At 49.0% G+C, this 17,197-nt stretch overlaps 18 non-coding genes across 18 annotated transcripts; 9 read left to right on the forward strand and 9 right to left on the reverse strand.

Annotated features, from left to right (window-relative positions):
* Positions 1-177: 177 nt before the first annotated feature.
* On the reverse strand, positions 178-251 carry trnam-cau (transfer RNA methionine (anticodon CAU)). Its single transcript has one exon. It is a non-coding gene; the product is annotated as a tRNA-Met (tRNA).
* Positions 252-347: 96 nt separating this feature from the next.
* On the forward strand, positions 348-430 carry trnal-cag (transfer RNA leucine (anticodon CAG)). The gene has a single exon. It is a non-coding gene; the product is annotated as a tRNA-Leu (tRNA).
* A 1,919-nt stretch (positions 431-2,349) lies between these two features.
* trnav-cac (transfer RNA valine (anticodon CAC)) lies at positions 2,350-2,423 on the reverse strand. The gene has a single exon. It is a non-coding gene; the product is annotated as a tRNA-Val (tRNA).
* A 96-nt stretch (positions 2,424-2,519) lies between these two features.
* trnal-cag (transfer RNA leucine (anticodon CAG)) lies at positions 2,520-2,602 on the forward strand. The gene has a single exon. It is a non-coding gene; the product is annotated as a tRNA-Leu (tRNA).
* A 1,920-nt stretch (positions 2,603-4,522) lies between these two features.
* Positions 4,523-4,596, reverse strand: trnam-cau (transfer RNA methionine (anticodon CAU)). Its single transcript has one exon. It is a non-coding gene; the product is annotated as a tRNA-Met (tRNA).
* A 96-nt stretch (positions 4,597-4,692) lies between these two features.
* Positions 4,693-4,775, forward strand: trnal-cag (transfer RNA leucine (anticodon CAG)). The gene has a single exon. It is a non-coding gene; the product is annotated as a tRNA-Leu (tRNA).
* A 1,920-nt stretch (positions 4,776-6,695) lies between these two features.
* Positions 6,696-6,769, reverse strand: trnam-cau (transfer RNA methionine (anticodon CAU)). Its single transcript has one exon. It is a non-coding gene; the product is annotated as a tRNA-Met (tRNA).
* A 96-nt stretch (positions 6,770-6,865) lies between these two features.
* On the forward strand, positions 6,866-6,948 carry trnal-cag (transfer RNA leucine (anticodon CAG)). Its single transcript has one exon. It is a non-coding gene; the product is annotated as a tRNA-Leu (tRNA).
* Positions 6,949-8,153: 1,205 nt separating this feature from the next.
* trnam-cau (transfer RNA methionine (anticodon CAU)) lies at positions 8,154-8,227 on the reverse strand. The gene has a single exon. It is a non-coding gene; the product is annotated as a tRNA-Met (tRNA).
* Positions 8,228-8,323: 96 nt separating this feature from the next.
* Positions 8,324-8,406, forward strand: trnal-cag (transfer RNA leucine (anticodon CAG)). The gene has a single exon. It is a non-coding gene; the product is annotated as a tRNA-Leu (tRNA).
* A 1,920-nt stretch (positions 8,407-10,326) lies between these two features.
* On the reverse strand, positions 10,327-10,400 carry trnam-cau (transfer RNA methionine (anticodon CAU)). Its single transcript has one exon. It is a non-coding gene; the product is annotated as a tRNA-Met (tRNA).
* A 96-nt stretch (positions 10,401-10,496) lies between these two features.
* trnal-cag (transfer RNA leucine (anticodon CAG)) lies at positions 10,497-10,579 on the forward strand. The gene has a single exon. It is a non-coding gene; the product is annotated as a tRNA-Leu (tRNA).
* A 1,920-nt stretch (positions 10,580-12,499) lies between these two features.
* On the reverse strand, positions 12,500-12,573 carry trnam-cau (transfer RNA methionine (anticodon CAU)). The gene has a single exon. It is a non-coding gene; the product is annotated as a tRNA-Met (tRNA).
* A 96-nt stretch (positions 12,574-12,669) lies between these two features.
* On the forward strand, positions 12,670-12,752 carry trnal-cag (transfer RNA leucine (anticodon CAG)). Its single transcript has one exon. It is a non-coding gene; the product is annotated as a tRNA-Leu (tRNA).
* Positions 12,753-14,672: 1,920 nt separating this feature from the next.
* On the reverse strand, positions 14,673-14,746 carry trnam-cau (transfer RNA methionine (anticodon CAU)). Its single transcript has one exon. It is a non-coding gene; the product is annotated as a tRNA-Met (tRNA).
* Positions 14,747-14,842: 96 nt separating this feature from the next.
* trnal-cag (transfer RNA leucine (anticodon CAG)) lies at positions 14,843-14,925 on the forward strand. The gene has a single exon. It is a non-coding gene; the product is annotated as a tRNA-Leu (tRNA).
* Positions 14,926-16,869: 1,944 nt separating this feature from the next.
* trnam-cau (transfer RNA methionine (anticodon CAU)) lies at positions 16,870-16,943 on the reverse strand. The gene has a single exon. It is a non-coding gene; the product is annotated as a tRNA-Met (tRNA).
* Positions 16,944-17,039: 96 nt separating this feature from the next.
* trnal-cag (transfer RNA leucine (anticodon CAG)) lies at positions 17,040-17,122 on the forward strand. Its single transcript has one exon. It is a non-coding gene; the product is annotated as a tRNA-Leu (tRNA).
* The last annotated feature ends 75 nt before the right edge of the window (positions 17,123-17,197 follow it).

The raw sequence follows: 17,197 nt of genomic DNA on the forward strand, positions 1-17,197 counted from the left end.
GCCTGATTGAACACACCTGATCCAACTAATCATGGCCTTCAGGCTCATTTGAAAACTACATGCCTTGTGTGTTTGAGAAGGGTTGGAACAACACTCTACAGGGCTCGGGCCCTAAAGGAATTTAGTTTGATACCCCTGGTCTAAGCGCTTTCAGTGATCAGAAAAAAAGCACCACTCTGCCCCGTGTGAGGCTCGAACTCACGACCTTCAGATTATGAGACTGACGCGCTGCCTAACTGCACCAACGAGGCTTGTGGGATAAAGGGCGCCCAAACAGAGAATAAGTAGCTTCTAGATCCTTGCATTCAGGTGTGGCTCCAACAGGCCATCCCTAGCCAATCAAGGGTGTCAGGATGGCCGAGCGGTCTAAGGTGCTGCGTTCAGGTCGCAGTCTCCCCTGGAGGCGTGGGTTCGAATCCCACTTCTGACAGATCTATCCTTTGGCTGCAGACAGAGACTTCAGTCTTCTGCTACGTTGAGCCAGCAGGGCGTTAACTTTGACAAAACACAGCATTTGGCAAATGCTAGTATTCATTGGGCAGAAGTTGAAGACAAGGATGAGTTTTTAGACACTTTTTGAAAATGGTTAAAGCCTCCGCTGATTGAATTGAGATAGGCAAGCCGATCCACCAGCTGGGAACAGTCCAGGAAAAGGTCCTTGAGAGTGATTTTGTGCCTCTTTGGGATGGCACCACGAGGCGTCGTTCACTTGCAGAACGCAAGCATAGGTCTGAACCAGCGACTTTAGGTATATTGCTGCAGAGCCAGTGGTTATCTTGTAGGCAAACATCAGTATCTTGAATCTGATGCGAACAGCTATTGGTAGCCAGTGCAAAATTATGAAGAGAGGTGTGACGTGGGCTTTCTTTGGCTCGTTGAAGACCACTCTCGCTGCTGCATCCTGGATCAGTTGCAGAGGCTTGATAGTACGTGCCGGAAGACCCGCCAAGGGAGCATAACAGTAGCCCAGTCTGGAGAAAACAAAGAGCTTGGACAAGGAGTTGTGTGGCCTGCTCTGATCGGAAGGGTCTAATCTCCCGAACGTTGTATAAGGCAAATCTGCAGGACCGGGCCAGTGCAGCAATATGGCCTTTTAAACTTCACAAAACCTCAGGACGACGTGGCCATGTGTTACATGAATATGAGAGGGATTCTATTACTGCCTTCATGCAGTGTTAGCCAGCATGAATGCAGAATTTTCACTTCATTGTATATGAAAGGATGGCACGGGTCTACACGCAATGTCGCTGGATGAGATTCAGGGAATTTACCTGGAACCTCACAGTTTTCCACAAAACCTCATTTCACCTGCCCTGAAGAGGAGCTGTGGCATTTTGCCCCCAGGAGACACAGGGAAACCCACACGGAAGGGGACAGAGAACCTCACTCTTTCTTTCTTAGCCACGGGTGTCAAACTCAGTCCCTTGCAGAATGCAAGCATAGGTCTGAACCAGCGACTTTAGGTATATTGCTGCAGAGCCAGTGGTTATCTTGTAGGCAAACATCAGTATCTTGAATCTGATGCGAACAGCTATTGGTAGCCAGTGCAAAATTATGAAGAGAGGTGTGACGTGGGCTTTCTTTGGCTCGTTTAAGACCACTCTCGCTGCTGCATCCTGGATCAGTTGCAGAGGCTTGATAGTACGTGCCGGAAGACCCGCCAAGGGAGCATAACAGTAGCCCAGTCTGGAGAAAACAAAGAGCTTGGACAAGGAGTTGTGTGGCCTGCTCTGATCGGAAGGGTCTAATCTTCAGAACTTTGTATAAGGCAAATCTGCAGGACCGGGCCAGTGCAGCAATATGGCCTTTGAAACTTCACAAAACCTCAGGAGGATGTGGCCATGTGTTACATGAATATGAGAGGGATGCTATTACTGCCTTCATTCAGTGTTAGCCAGCATGAATGCAGAATTTTCACTTCATTGTATATAAAAGGATGGCACGGGTCTACAAGCAATGTCGCTGGATGAGATTCAGGGAATTTACCTGGAACCTCACAGTTTTCCACAAAACATCATTTCACCTGCCCTGAAGAGGAGCTGTGGCCTTTTGCCCCCAGGAGACACAGGGAAACCCACACGGAAGGGGACAGAGAACCTCACTCTTTCTTTCTAATCCAAGGGTGTCAAACTCAGTCCCTGGAAGGCCGGAGACCTGCAGAGTTTAGATTCAAGCCTGATTGAACACACCTGATCCAACTAATCATGGCCTTCAGGCTCATTTGAAAACTACATGCCTTGTGTGTTTGAGAAGGGTTGGAAGAACACTCTACAGGGCTCGGGCCCTAAAGGAATTTAGTTTGATACCCCTGGTCTAAGCGCTCTCAGTGATCAGAAAAAAGCACCACTCTGCCCCGTGTGAGGCTCGAACTCACGACCTTCAGATTGTGAGACTGACGCGCTGCCTAACTGCGCCAACGAGGCTTGTGGGCTAAAGGGCGCCCAAACAGAGAATAAGTAGCTTCTAGATCCGTGCATTCAGGTGTGGCTCCAACAGGCCATCCCTAGCCAACCAAGTGTGTCAGGATGGCCGAGCGGTCTAAGGCGCTGCGTTCAGGTCGCAGTCTCCCCTGGAGGCGTGGGTTCGAATCCCACTTCTGACAGATCTATCCTTTGGCTGCAGACAGAGACTTCAGTCTTCTGCTACGTTGAGCCAGCAGGGCGTTAACTTTGACAAAACACAGCATTTGGCAAATGCTAGTATTCATTGGGCAGAAGTTGAAGACAAGGATGAGTTTTTAGACACTTTTTGAAAATGGTTAAAGCCTCCGCTGATTGAATTGAGATAGGCAAGCCGATCCACCAGCTGGGAACAGTCCAGGAAAAGGTCCTTGAGAGTGATTTTGTGCCTCTTTGGGATGGCACCACGAGGCGTCGTTCACTTGCAGAACGCAAGCATAGGTCTGAACCAGCGACTTTAGGTACATTGCTGCAGAGCCAGTGGTTATCTTGTAGGCAAACATCAGTATCTTGAATCTGATGCGAACAGCTATTGGTAGCCAGTGCAAAATTATGAAGAGAGGTGTGACGTGGGCTTTCTTTGGCTCGTTGAAGACCACTCTCGCTGCTGCATCCTGGATCAGTTGCAGAGGCTTGATAGTACGTGCCGGAAGACCCGCCAAGGGAGCATAACAGTAGCCCAGTCTGGAGAAAACAAAGAGCTTGGACAAGGAGTTGTGTGGCCTGCTCTGATCGGAAGGGTCTAATCTCCCGAACGTTGTATAAGGCAAATCTGCAGGACCGGGCCAGTGCAGCAATATGGCCTTTGAAACTTCACAAAACCTCAGGACGACGTGGCCATGTGTTACATGAATATGAGAGGGATTCTATTACTGCCTTCATGCAGTGTTAGCCAGCATGAATGCAGAATTTTCACTTCATTGTATATGAAAGGATGGCACGGGTCTACACGCAATGTCGCTGGATGAGATTCAGGGAATTTACCTGGAACCTCACAGTTTTCCACAAAACCTCATTTCACCTGCCCTGAAGAGGAGCTGTGGCATTTTGCCCCCAGGAGACACAGGGAAACCCACACGGAAGGGGACAGAGAACCTCACTCTTTCTTTCTTAGCCACGGGTGTCAAACTCAGTCCCTTGCAGAACGCAAGCATAGGTCTGAACCAGCGACTTTAGGTATATTGCTGCAGAGCCAGTGGTTATCTTGTAGGCAAACATCAGTATCTTGAATCTGATGTGAACAGCTATTGGTAGCCAGTGCAAAATTATGAAGAGAGGTGTGACGTGGGCTTTCTTTGGCTCGTTTAAGACCACTCTCGCTGCTGCATCCTGGATCAGTTGCAGAGGCTTGATAGTACGTGTCGGAAGACCCGCCAAGGGAGCATAACAGTAGCCCAGTCTGGAGAAAACAAAGAGCTTGGACAAGGAGTTTTGTGGCCTGCTCTGATCGGAAGGGTCTAATCTTCAGAACTTTGTATAAGGCAAATCTGCAGGACCGGGCCAGTGCAGCAATATGGCCTTTGAAACTTCACAAAACCTCAGGAGGATGTGGCCATGTGTTACATGAAAATGAGAGGGATGCTATTACTGCCTTCATTCAGTGTTAGCCAGCATGAATGCAGTATTTTCACTTCATTGTATATAAAAGGATGGCACGGGTCAACATGCAATGTCGCTGGATGAGATTCAGGGAATTTACCTGGAACCTCACAGTTTTCCACAAAACATCATTTCACCTGCCCTGAAGAGGAGCTGTGGCCTTTTGCCCCCAGGAGACACAGGGAAACCCACACGGAAGGGGACAGAGAACCTCACCCTTTCTTTCTAATCCACGGGTGTCAAACTCAGTCCCTGGAAGGCCGGAGACCTGCAGAGTTTAGATTCAAGCCTGATTGAACACACCTGATCCAACTAACCATGGCCTTCAGGCTCATTTGAAAACTACATGCCTTGTGTGTTTGAGAAGGGTTGGAACAACACTCTACAGGGCTCGGGCCCTAAAGGAATTTAGTTTGATACCCCTGGTCTAAGCGCTCTCAGTGATCAGAAAAAAAGCACCACTCTGCCCCGTGTGAGGCTCGAACTCACGACCTTCAGATTATGAGACTGACGCGCTGCCTAACTGCGCCAACGAGGCTTGTGGGATAAAGGGCGCCCAAACAGAGAATAAGTAGCTTCTAGATCCTTGCATTCAGGTGTGGATCCAACAGGCCATCCCTAGCCAATCAAGGGTGTCAGGATGGCCGAGCGGTCTAAGGCGCTGCGTTCAGGTCGCAGTCTCCCCTGGAGGCGTGGGTTCGAATCCCACTTCTGACTGATCTATCCTTTGGCTGCAGACAGAGACTTCAGTCTTCTGCTACGTTGAGCCAGCAGGATGTTAACTTTGACAAAACACAGCATTTGGCAAATGCTAGTATTCATTGGGCAGGCGTTGAAGACAAGGATGAGTTTTTAGACACTTTTTGAAAATGGTTAAAGCCTCCGCTGATTGAATTGAGATAGGCAAGCCGATCCACCAGCTGGGAACAGTCCAGGAAAAGGTCCTTGAGAGTGATTTTGTGCCTCTTTGGGATGGCACCACGAGGCGTCGTTCACTTGCAGAACGCAAGCATAGGTCTGAACCAGCGACTTTAGGTACATTGCGGCAGAGCCAGTGGTTATCTTGTAGGCAAACATCAGTATCTTGAATCTGATGCGAACAGCTATTGGTAGCCAGTGCAAAATTATGAAGAGAGGTGTGACGTGGGCTTTCTTTGGCTCGTTGAAGACCACTCTCGCTGCTGCATCCTGGATCAGTTGCAGAGGCTTGATAGTACGTGCCGGAAGACCCGCCAAGGGAGCATAACAGTAGCCCAGTCTGGAGAAAACAAAGAGCTTGGACAAGGAGTTGTGTGGCCTGCTCTGATCGGAAGGGTCTAATCTCCCGAATGTTGTATAAGGCAAATCTGCAGGACCGGGCCAGTGCAGCAATATGGCCTTTGAAACTTCACAAAACCTCAGGACGACGTGGCCATGTGTTACATGAATATGAGAGGGATTCTATTACTGCCTTCATGCAGTGTTAGCCAGCATGAATGCAGAATTTTCACTTCATTGTATATGAAAGGATGGCACGGGTCTACACGCAATGTCGCTGGATGAGATTCAGGGAATTTACCTGGAACCTCACAGTTTTCCACAAAACCTCATTTCACCTGCCCTGAAGAGGAGCTGTGGCATTTTGCCCCCAGGAGACACAGGGAAACCCACACGGAAGGGGACAGAGAACTTCACTCTTTCTTTCTTAGCCACGGGTGTCAAACTCAGTCCCTTGCAGAACGCAAGCATAGGTCTGAACCAGCGACTTTAGGTATATTGCTGCAGAGCCAGTGGTTATCTTGTAGGCAAACATCAGTATCTTGAATCTGATGTGAACAGCTATTGGTAGCCAGTGCAAAATTATGAAGAGAGGTGTGACGTGGGCTTTCTTTGGCTCGTTTAAGACCACTCTCGCTGCTGCATCCTGGATCAGTTGCAGAGGCTTGATAGTACGTGCCGGAAGACCCGCCAAGGGAGCATAACAGTAGCCCAGTCTGGAGAAAACAAAGAGCTTGGACAAGGAGTTTTGTGGCCTGCTCTGATCGGAAGGGTCTAATCTTCAGAACTTTGTATAAGGCAAATCTGCAGGACCGGGCCAGTGCAGCAATATGGCCTTTGAAACTTCACAAAACCTCAGGAGGATGTGGCCATGTGTTACATGAAAATGAGAGGGATGCTATTACTGCCTTCATTCAGTGTTAGCCAGCATGAATGCAGTATTTTCACTTCATTGTATATAAAAGGATGGCACGGGTCTACATGCAATGTCGCTGGATGAGATTCAGGGAATTTACCTGGAACCTCACAGTTTTCCACAAAACATCATTTCACCTGCCCTGAAGAGGAGCTGTGGCCTTTTGCCCCCAGGAGACACAGGGAAACCCACACGGAAGGGGACAGAGAACCTCACCCTTTCTTTCTAATCCACGGGTGTCAAACTCAGTCCCTGGAAGGCCGGAGACCTGCAGAGTTTAGATTCAAGCCTGATTGAACACACCTGATCCAACTAACCATGGCCTTCAGGCTCATTTGAAAACTACATGCCTTGTGTGTTTGAGAAGGGTTGGAACAACACTCTACAGGGCTCGGGCCCTAAAGGAATTTAGTTTGATACCCCTGGTCTAAGCGCTCTCAGTGATCAGAAAAAAAGCACCACTCTGCCCCGTGTGAGGCTCGAACTCACGACCTTCAGATTATGAGACTGACGCGCTGCCTAACTGCGCCAACGAGGCTTGTGGGATAAAGGGCGCCCAAACAGAGAATAAGTAGCTTCTAGATCCTTGCATTCAGGTGTGGATCCAACAGGCCATCCCTAGCCAATCAAGGGTGTCAGGATGGCCGAGCGGTCTAAGGCGCTGCGTTCAGGTCGCAGTCTCCCCTGGAGGCGTGGGTTCGAATCCCACTTCTGACAGATCTATCCTTTGGCTGCAGACAGAGACTTCAGTCTTCTGCTACGTTGAGCCAGCAGGTTGTTAACTTTGACAAAACACAGCATTTGGCAAATGCTAGTATTCATTGGGCAGGCGTTGAAGACAAGGATGAGTTTTTAGACACTTTTTGAAAATGGTTAAAGCCTCCGCTGATTGAATTGAGATAGGCAAGCCGATCCACCAGCTGGGAACAGTCCAGGAAAAGGTCCTTGAGAGTGATTTTGTGCCTCTTTGGGATGGCACCACGAGGCGTCGTTCACTTGCAGAACGCAAGCATAGGTCTGAACCAGCGACTTTAGGTATATTGCTGCAGAGCCAGTGGTTATCTTTTAGGCAAACATCAGTATCTTGAATCTGATGCGAACAGCTATTGGTAGCCAGTGCAAAATTATGAAGAGAGGTGTGACGTGGGCTATCTTTGGCTCGTTTAAGACCACTCTCGCTGCTGCATCCTGGATCAGTTGCAGAGGCTTGATAGTACGTGCCGGAAGACCCGCCAAGGGAGCATAACAGTAGCCCAGTCTGGAGAAAACAAAGAGCTTGGACAAGGAGTTTTGTGGCCTGCTCTGATCGGAAGGGTCTAATCTTCAGAACTTTGTATAAGGCAAATCTGCAGGACCGGGCCAGTGCAGCAATATGGCCTTTGAAACTTCACAAAACCTCAGGAGGATGTGGCCATGTGTTACATGAAAATGAGAGGGATGCTATTACTGCCTTCATTCAGTGTTAGCCAGCATGAATGCAGTATTTTCACTTCATTGTATATAAAAGGATGGCACGGGTCAACATGCAATGTCGCTGGATGAGATTCAGGGAATTTACCTGGAACCTCACAGTTTTCCACAAAACATCATTTCACCTGCCCTGAAGAGGAGCTGTGGCCTTTTGCCCCCAGGAGACACAGGGAAACCCACACGGAAGGGGACAGAGAACCTCACCCTTTCTTTCTAATCCACGGGTGTCAAACTCAGTCCCTGGAAGGCCGGAGACCTGCAGAGTTTAGATTCAAGCCTGATTGAACACACCTGATCCAACTAACCATGGCCTTCAGGCTCATTTGAAAACTACATGCCTTGTGTGTTTGAGAAGGGTTGGAACAACACTCTACAGGGCTCGGGCCCTAAAGGAATTTAGTTTGATACCCCTGGTCTAAGCGCTCTCAGTGATCAGAAAAAAAGCACCACTCTGCCCCGTGTGAGGCTCGAACTCACGACCTTCAGATTATGAGACTGACGCGCTGCCTAACTGCGCCAACGAGGCTTGTGGGATAAAGGGCGCCCAAACAGAGAATAAGTAGCTTCTAGATCCTTGCATTCAGGTGTGGATCCAACAGGCCATCCCTAGCCAATCAAGGGTGTCAGGATGGCCGAGCGGTCTAAGGCGCTGCGTTCAGGTCGCAGTCTCCCCTGGAGGCGTGGGTTCGAATCCCACTTCTGACTGATCTATCCTTTGGCTGCAGACAGAGACTTCAGTCTTCTGCTACGTTGAGCCAGCAGGATGTTAACTTTGACAAAACACAGCATTTGGCAAATGCTAGTATTCATTGGGCAGGCGTTGAAGACAAGGATGAGTTTTTAGACACTTTTTGAAAATGGTTAAAGCCTCCGCTGATTGAATTGAGATAGGCAAGCCGATCCACCAGCTGGGAACAGTCCAGGAAAAGGTCCTTGAGAGTGATTTTGTGCCTCTTTGGGATGGCACCACGAGGCGTCGTTCACTTGCAGAACGCAAGCATAGGTCTGAACCAGCGACTTTAGGTACATTGCTGCAGAGCTAGTGGTTATCTTGTAGGCAAACATCAGTATCTTGAATCTGATGCGAACAGCTATTGGTAGCCAGTGCAAAATTATGAAGAGAGGTGTGACGTGGGCTTTCTTTGGCTCGTTGAAGACCACTCTCGCTGCTGCATCCTGGATCAGTTGCAGAGGCTTGATAGTACGTGCCGGAAGACCCGCCAAGGGAGCATAACAGTAGCCCAGTCTGGAGAAAACAAAGAGCTTGGACAAGGAGTTGTGTGGCCTGCTCTGATCGGAAGGGTCTAATCTCCCGAACGTTGTATAAGGCAAATCTGCAGGACCGGGCCAGTGCAGCAATATGGCCTTTGAAACTTCACAAAACCTCAGGACGACGTGGCCATGTGTTACATGAATATGAGAGGGATTCTATTACTGCCTTCATGCAGTGTTAGCCAGCATGAATGCAGAATTTTCACTTCATTGTATATGAAAGGATGGCACGGGTCTACACGCAATGTCGCTGGATGAGATTCAGGGAATTTACCTGGAACCTCACAGTTTTCCACAAAACCTCATTTCACCTGCCCTGAAGAGGAGCTGTGGCATTTTGCCCCCAGGAGACACAGGGAAACCCACACGGAAGGGGACAGAGAACCTCACTCTTTCTTTCTTAGCCACGGGTGTCAAACTCAGTCCCTTGCAGAACGCAAGCATAGGTCTGAACCAGCGACTTTAGGTATATTGCTGCAGAGCCAGTGGTTATCTTGTAGGCAAACATCAGTATCTTGAATCTGATGTGAACAGCTATTGGTAGCCAGTGCAAAATTATGAAGAGAGGTGTGACGTGGGCTTTCTTTGGCTCGTTTAAGACCACTCTCGCTGCTGCATCCTGGATCAGTTGCAGAGGCTTGATAGTACGTGCCGGAAGACCCGCCAAGGGAGCATAACAGTAGCCCAGTCTGGAGAAAACAAAGAGCTTGGACAAGGAGTTTTGTGGCCTGCTCTGATCGGAAGGGTCTAATCTTCAGAACTTTGTATAAGGCAAATCTGCAGGACCGGGCCAGTGCAGCAATATGGCCTTTGAAACTTCACAAAACCTCAGGAGGATGTGGCCATGTGTTACATGAAAATGAGAGGGATGCTATTACTGCCTTCATTCAGTGTTAGCCAGCATGAATGCAGTATTTTCACTTCATTGTATATAAAAGGATGGCACGGGTCAACATGCAATGTCGCTGGATGAGATTCAGGGAATTTACTTGGAACCTCACAGTTTTCCACAAAACATCATTTCACCTGCCCTGAAGAGGAGCTGTGGCCTTTTGCCCCCAGGAGACACAGGGAAACCCACACGGAAGGGGACAGAGAACCTCACCCTTTCTTTCTAATCCACGGGTGTCAAACTCAGTCCCTGGAAGGCCGGAGACCTGCAGAGTTTAGATTCAAGCCTGACTGAACACACCTGATCCAACTAACCATGGCCTTCAGGCTCATTTGAAAACTACATGCCTTGTGTGTTTGAGAAGGGTTGGAACAACACTCTACAGGGCTCGGGCCCTAAAGGAATTTAGTTTGATACCCCTGGTCTAAGCGCTCTCAGTGATCAGAAAAAAAGCACCACTCTGCCCCGTGTGAGGCTCGAACTCACGACCTTCAGATTATGAGACTGACGCGCTGCCTAACTGCGCCAACGAGGCTTGTGGGATAAAGCGCGCCCAAACAGAGAATAAGTAGCTTCTAGATCCTTGCATTCAGGTGTGGATCCAACAGGCCATCCCTAGCCAATCAAGGGTGTCAGGATGGCCGAGCGGTCTAAGGCGCTGCGTTCAGGTCGCAGTCTCCCCTGGAGGCGTGGGTTCGAATCCCACTTCTGACTGATCTATCCTTTGGCTGCAGACAGAGACTTCAGTCTTCTGCTACGTTGAGCCAGCAGGATGTTAACTTTGACAAAACACAGCATTTGGCAAATGCTAGTATTCATTGGGCAGGCGTTGAAGACAAGGATGAGTTTTTAGACACTTTTTGAAAATGGTTAAAGCCTCCGCTGATTGAATTGAGATAGGCAAGCCGATCCACCAGCTGGGAACAGTCCAGGAAAAGGTCCTTGAGAGTGATTTTGTGCCTCTTTGGGATGGCACCACGAGGCGTCGTTCACTTGCAGAACGCAAGCATAGGTCTGAACCAGCGACTTTAGGTACATTGCTGCAGAGCCAGTGGTTATCTTGTAGGCAAACATCAGTATCTTGAATCTGATGCGAACAGCTATTGGTAGCCAGTGCAAAATTATGAAGAGAGGTGTGACGTGGGCTTTCTTTGGCTCGTTGAAGACCACTCTCGCTGCTGCATCCTGGATCAGTTGCAGAGGCTTGATAGTACGTGCCGGAAGACCCGCCAAGGGAGCATAACAGTAGCCCAGTCTGGAGAAAACAAAGAGCTTGGACAAGGAGTTGTGTGGCCTGCTCTGATCGGAAGGGTCTAATCTCCCGAACGTTGTATAAGGCAAATCTGCAGGACCGGGCCAGTGCAGCAATATGGCCTTTGAAACTTCACAAAACCTCAGGACGACGTGGCCATGTGTTACATGAATATGAGAGGGATTCTATTACTGCCTTCATGCAGTGTTAGCCAGCATGAATGCAGAATTTTCACTTCATTGTATATGAAAGGATGGCACGGGTCTACACGCAATGTCGCTGGATGAGATTCAGGGAATTTACCTGGAACCTCACAGTTTTCCACAAAACCTCATTTCACCTGCCCTGAAGAGGAGCTGTGGCATTTTGCCCCCAGGAGACACAGGGAAACCCACACGGAAGGGGACAGAGAACCTCACTCTTTCTTTCTTAGCCACGGGTGTCAAACTCAGTCCCTTGCAGAACGCAAGCATAGGTCTGAACCAGCGACTTTAGGTATATTGCTGCAGAGCCAGTGGTTATCTTGTAGGCAAACATCAGTATCTTGAATCTGATGTGAACAGCTATTGGTAGCCAGTGCAAAATTATGAAGAGAGGTGTGACGTGGGCTTTCTTTGGCTCGTTTAAGACCACTCTCGCTGCTGCATCCTGGATCAGTTGCAGAGGCTTGATAGTACGTGCCGGAAGACCCGCCAAGGGAGCATAACAGTAGCCCAGTCTGGAGAAAACAAAGAGCTTGGACAAGGAGTTTTGTGGCCTGCTCTGATCGGAAGGGTCTAATCTTCAGAACTTTGTATAAGGCAAATCTGCAGGACCGGGCCAGTGCAGCAATATGGCCTTTGAAACTTCACAAAACCTCAGGAGGATGTGGCCATGTGTTACATGAAAATGAGAGGGATGCTATTACTGCCTTCATTCAGTGTTAGCCAGCATGAATGCAGTATTTTCACTTCATTGTATATAAAAGGATGGCACGGGTCAACATGCAATGTCGCTGGATGAGATTCAGGGAATTTACTTGGAACCTCACAGTTTTCCACAAAACATCATTTCACCTGCCCTGAAGAGGAGCTGTGGCCTTTTGCCCCCAGGAGACACAGGGAAACCCACACGGAAGGGGACAGAGAACCTCACCCTTTCTTTCTAATCCACGGGTGTCAAACTCAGTCCCTGGAAGGCCGGAGACCTGCAGAGTTTAGATTCAAGCCTGATTGAACACACCTGATCCAACTAACCATGGCCTTCAGGCTCATTTGAAAACTACATGCCTTGTGTGTTTGAGAAGGGTTGGAACAACACTCTACAGGGCTCGGGCCCTAAAGGAATTTAGTTTGATACCCCTGGTCTAAGCGCTCTCAGTGATCAGAAAAAAAGCACCACTCTGCCCCGTGTGAGGCTCGAACTCACGACCTTCAGATTATGAGACTGACGCGCTGCCTAACTGCGCCAACGAGGCTTGTGGGATAAAGCGCGCCCAAACAGAGAATAAGTAGCTTCTAGATCCTTGCATTCAGGTGTGGATCCAACAGGCCATCCCTAGCCAATCAAGGGTGTCAGGATGGCCGAGCGGTCTAAGGCGCTGCGTTCAGGTCGCAGTCTCCCCTGGAGGCGTGGGTTCGAATCCCACTTCTGACTGATCTATCCTTTGGCTGCAGACAGAGACTTCAGTCTTCTGCTACGTTGAGCCAGCAGGATGTTAACTTTGACAAAACACAGCATTTGGCAAATGCTAGTATTCATTGGGCAGGCGTTGAAGACAAGGATGAGTTTTTAGACACTTTTTGAAAATGGTTAAAGCCTCCGCTGATTGAATTGAGATAGGCAAGCCGATCCACCAGCTGGGAACAGTCCAGGAAAAGGTCCTTGAGAGTGATTTTGTGCCTCTTTGGGATGGCACCACGAGGCGTCGTTCACTTGCAGAACGCAAGCATAGGTCTGAACCAGCGACTTTAGGTACATTGCTGCAGAGCCAGTGGTTATCTTGTAGGCAAACATCAGTATCTTGAATCTGATGCGAACAGCTATTGGTAGCCAGTGCAAAATTATGAAGAGAGGTGTGACGTGGGCTTTCTTTGGCTCGTTGAAGACCACTCTCGCTGCTGCATCCTGGATCAGTTGCAGAGGCTTGATAGTACGTGCCGGAAGACCCGCCAAGGGAGCATAACAGTAGCCCAGTCTGGAGAAAACAAAGAGCTTGGACAAGGAGTTGTGTGGCCTGCTCTGATCGGAAGGGTCTAATCTCCCGAACGTTGTATAAGGCAAATCTGCAGGACCGGGCCAGTGCAGCAATATGGCCTTTGAAACTTCACAAAACCTCAGGACGACGTGGCCATGTGTTACATGAATATGAGAGGGATTCTATTACTGCCTTCATGCAGTGTTAGCCAGCATGAATGCAGAATTTTCACTTCATTGTATATGAAAGGATGGCACGGGTCTACACGCAATGTCGCTGGATGAGATTCAGGGAATTTACCTGGAACCTCACAGTTTTCCACAAAACCTCATTTCACCTGCCCTGAAGAGGAGCTGTGGCATTTTGCCCCCAGGAGACACAGGGAAACCCACACGGAAGGGGACAGAGAACCTCACTCTTTCTTTCTTAGCCACGGGTGTCAAACTCAGTCCCTTGCAGAACGCAAGCATAGGTCTGAACCAGCGACTTTAGGTATATTGCTGCAGAGCCAGTGGTTATCTTGTAGGCAAACATCAGTATCTTGAATCTGATGTGAACAGCTATTGGTAGCCAGTGCAAAATTATGAAGAGAGGTGTGACGTGGGCTTTCTTTGGCTCGTTTAAGACCACTCTCGCTGCTGCATCCTGGATCAGTTGCAGAGGCTTGATAGTACGTGCCGGAAGACCCGCCAAGGGAGCATAACAGTAGCCCAGTCTGGAGAAAACAAAGAGCTTGGACAAGGAGTTTTGTGGCCTGCTCTGATCGGAAGGGTCTAATCTTCAGAACTTTGTATAAGGCAAATCTGCAGGACCGGGCCAGTGCAGCAATATGGCCTTTGAAACTTCACAAAACCTCAGGAGGATGTGGCCATGTGTTACATGAAAATGAGAGGGATGCTATTACTGCCTTCATTCAGTGTTAGCCAGCATGAATGCAGTATTTTCACTTCATTGTATATAAAAGGATGGCACGGGTCTACATGCAATGTCGCTGGATGAGATTCAGGGAATTTACCTGGAACCTCACAGTTTTCCACAAAACATCATTTCACCTGCCCTGAAGAGGAGCTGTGGCCTTTTGCCCCCAGGAGACACAGGGAAACCCACACGGAAGGGGACAGAGAACCTCACCCTTTCTTTCTAATCCACGGGTGTCAAACTCAGTCCCTGGAAGGCCGGAGACCTGCAGAGTTTAGATTCAAGCCTGATTGAACACACCTGATCCAACTAACCATGGCCTTCAGGCTCATTTGAAAACTACATGCCTTGTGTGTTTGAGAAGGGTTGGAACAACACTCTACAGGGCTCGGGCCCTAAAGGAATTTAGTTTGATACCCCTGGTCTAAGCGCTCTCAGTGATCAGAAAAAAAGCACCACTCTGCCCCGTGTGAGGCTCGAACTCACGACCTTCAGATTATGAGACTGACGCGCTGCCTAACTGCGCCAACGAGGCTTGTGGGATAAAGGGCGCCCAAACAGAGAATAAGTAGCTTCTAGATCCTTGCATTCAGGTGTGGATCCAACAGGCCATCCCTAGCCAATCAAGGGTGTCAGGATGGCCGAGCGGTCTAAGTCGCTGCGTTCAGGTCGCAGTCTCCCCTGGAGGCGTGGGTTCGAATCCCACTTCTGACAGATCTATCCTTTGGCTGCAGACAGAGACTTCAGTCTTCTGCTACGTTGAGCCAGCAGGTTGTTAACTTTGACAAAACACAGCATTTGGCAAATGCTAGTATTCATTGGGCAGGCGTTGAAGACAAGGATGAGTTTTTAGACACTTTTTGAAAATGGTTAAAGCCTCCGCTGATTGAATTGAGATAGGCAAGCCGATCCACCAGCTGGGAACAGTCCAGGAAAAGGTCCTTGAGAGTGATTTTGTGCCTCTTTGGGATGGCACCACGAGGCGTCGTTCACTTGCAGAACGCAAGCATAGGTCTGAACCAGCGACTTTAGGTATATATTGCTGCAGAGCCAGTGGTTATCTTTTAGGCAAACATCAGTATCTTGAATCTGATGCGAACAGCTATTGGTAGCCAGTGCAAAATTATGAAGAAAGGTGTGACGTGGGCTTTCTTTGACTCGTTTAAGACCACTCTCGCTGCTGCATCCTGGATCAGTTGCAGAGGCTTGATAGTACGTGCCGGAAGACCCACCAAGGGAGCATAACAGTAGCCCAGTCTGGAGAAAACAAAGAGCTTGGACAAGGAGTTGTGTGGCCTGCTCTGATCGGAAGGGTCTAATCTCCCGAACGTTGTATAAGGCAAATCTGCAGGACCGGGCCAGTGCAGCAATATGGCCTTTTAAACTTCACAAAACCTCAGGACGACGTGGCCATGTGTTACATGAATATGAGAGGGATTCTATTACTGCCTTCATGCAGTGTTAGCCAGCATGAATGCAGAATTTTCACTTCATTGTATATGAAAGGATGGCACGGGTCTACACGCAATGTCGCTGGATGAGATTCAGGGAATTTACCTGGAACCTCACAGTTTTCCACAAAACCTCATTTCACCTGCCCTGAAGAGGAGCTGTGGCATTTTGCCCCCAGGAGACACAGGGAAACCCACACGGAAGGGGACAGAGAACCTCACTCTTTCTTTCTTAGCCACGGGTGTCAAACTCAGTCCCTGGAACGACGAGGCGTCGTTCACTTGCAGAACGCAAGCATAGGTCTGAACCAGCGACTTTAGGTATATTGCTGCAGAGCCAGTGCTTATCTTGTAGGCAAACATCAGTATCTTGAATCTGATGCGAACAGCTATTGGTAGCCAGTGCAAAATTATGAAGAGAGGTGTGACGGGGGCTTTCTTTGGCTCATTTAATACCACTCTCGCTGCTTCATCCTGGATCAGTTGCAGATGCTTGATAGTACGTGCCGGAAGACCCGCCAAGGGAGCATAACAGTAGCCCAGTCTGGAGAAAACAAAGAGCTTGGACAAGGAGTTGTGTGGCTGCTCTGATCGGAAGGGTCTAATCTTCCGAACTTTGTATAAGGCAAATCTGCAGGACCGGGCCAGTGCAGCAATATGGCCTTTGAAACTTCACAAAACCTCAGGAGGATGTGGCCATGTGTTACATGAATATGAGAGGGATGCTATTACTGCCTTCATTCAGTGTTAGTCAGCATGAATGCAGAATTTTCACTTCATTGTATATAAAAGGATGGCACGGGTCTACACGCAATGTCGCTGGATGAGATTCAGGGAATTTACCTGGAACCTCACAGTTTTCCACAAAACATCATTTCACCTGCCCTGAAGAGGAGCTGTGGCCTTTTGCCCCCAGGAGACACAGGGAAACCCACACGGAAGGGGACAGAGAACCTCACTCTTTCTTTCTAATCCACGGGTGTCAAACTCAGTCCCTGGAAGGCCGGAGACCTGCAGAGTTTAGATTCAAGCCTGATTGAACACACCTGATCCAACTAATCATGGCCTTCAGGCTCATTTGAAAACTACATGCCTTGTGTGTTTGAGAAGGGTTGGAACAACACTCTACAGGGCTCGGGCCCTAAAGGAATTTAGTTTGATACCCCTGGTCTAAGCGCTTTCAGTGATCAGAAAAAAAGCACCACTCTGCCCCGTGTGAGGCTCGAACTCACGACCTTCAGATTATGAGACTGACGCACTGCCTAACTGCGCCAACGAGGCTTGTGGGATAAAGGGTGCCCAAACAGAGAATAAGTAGCTTCTAGATCCTTGCATTCAGGTGTGGCTCCAACAGGCCATCCCTAGCCAATCAAGGGTGTCAGGATGGCCGAGCGGTCTAAGGTGCTGCGTTCAGGTCGCAGTCTCCCCTGGAGGCGTGGGTTCGAATCCCACTTCTGACAGATCTATCCTTTGGCTGCAGACAGAGACTTCAGTCTTCTGCTACGTTGAGCCAGCAGGATGTTAACTTTGACAAA

The sequence above is a fragment of the Carassius carassius genome, chromosome 22 (genome assembly GCF_963082965.1).
Source record: "Carassius carassius chromosome 22, fCarCar2.1, whole genome shotgun sequence".
NCBI lineage: Eukaryota > Metazoa > Chordata > Actinopteri > Cypriniformes > Cyprinidae > Carassius > Carassius carassius.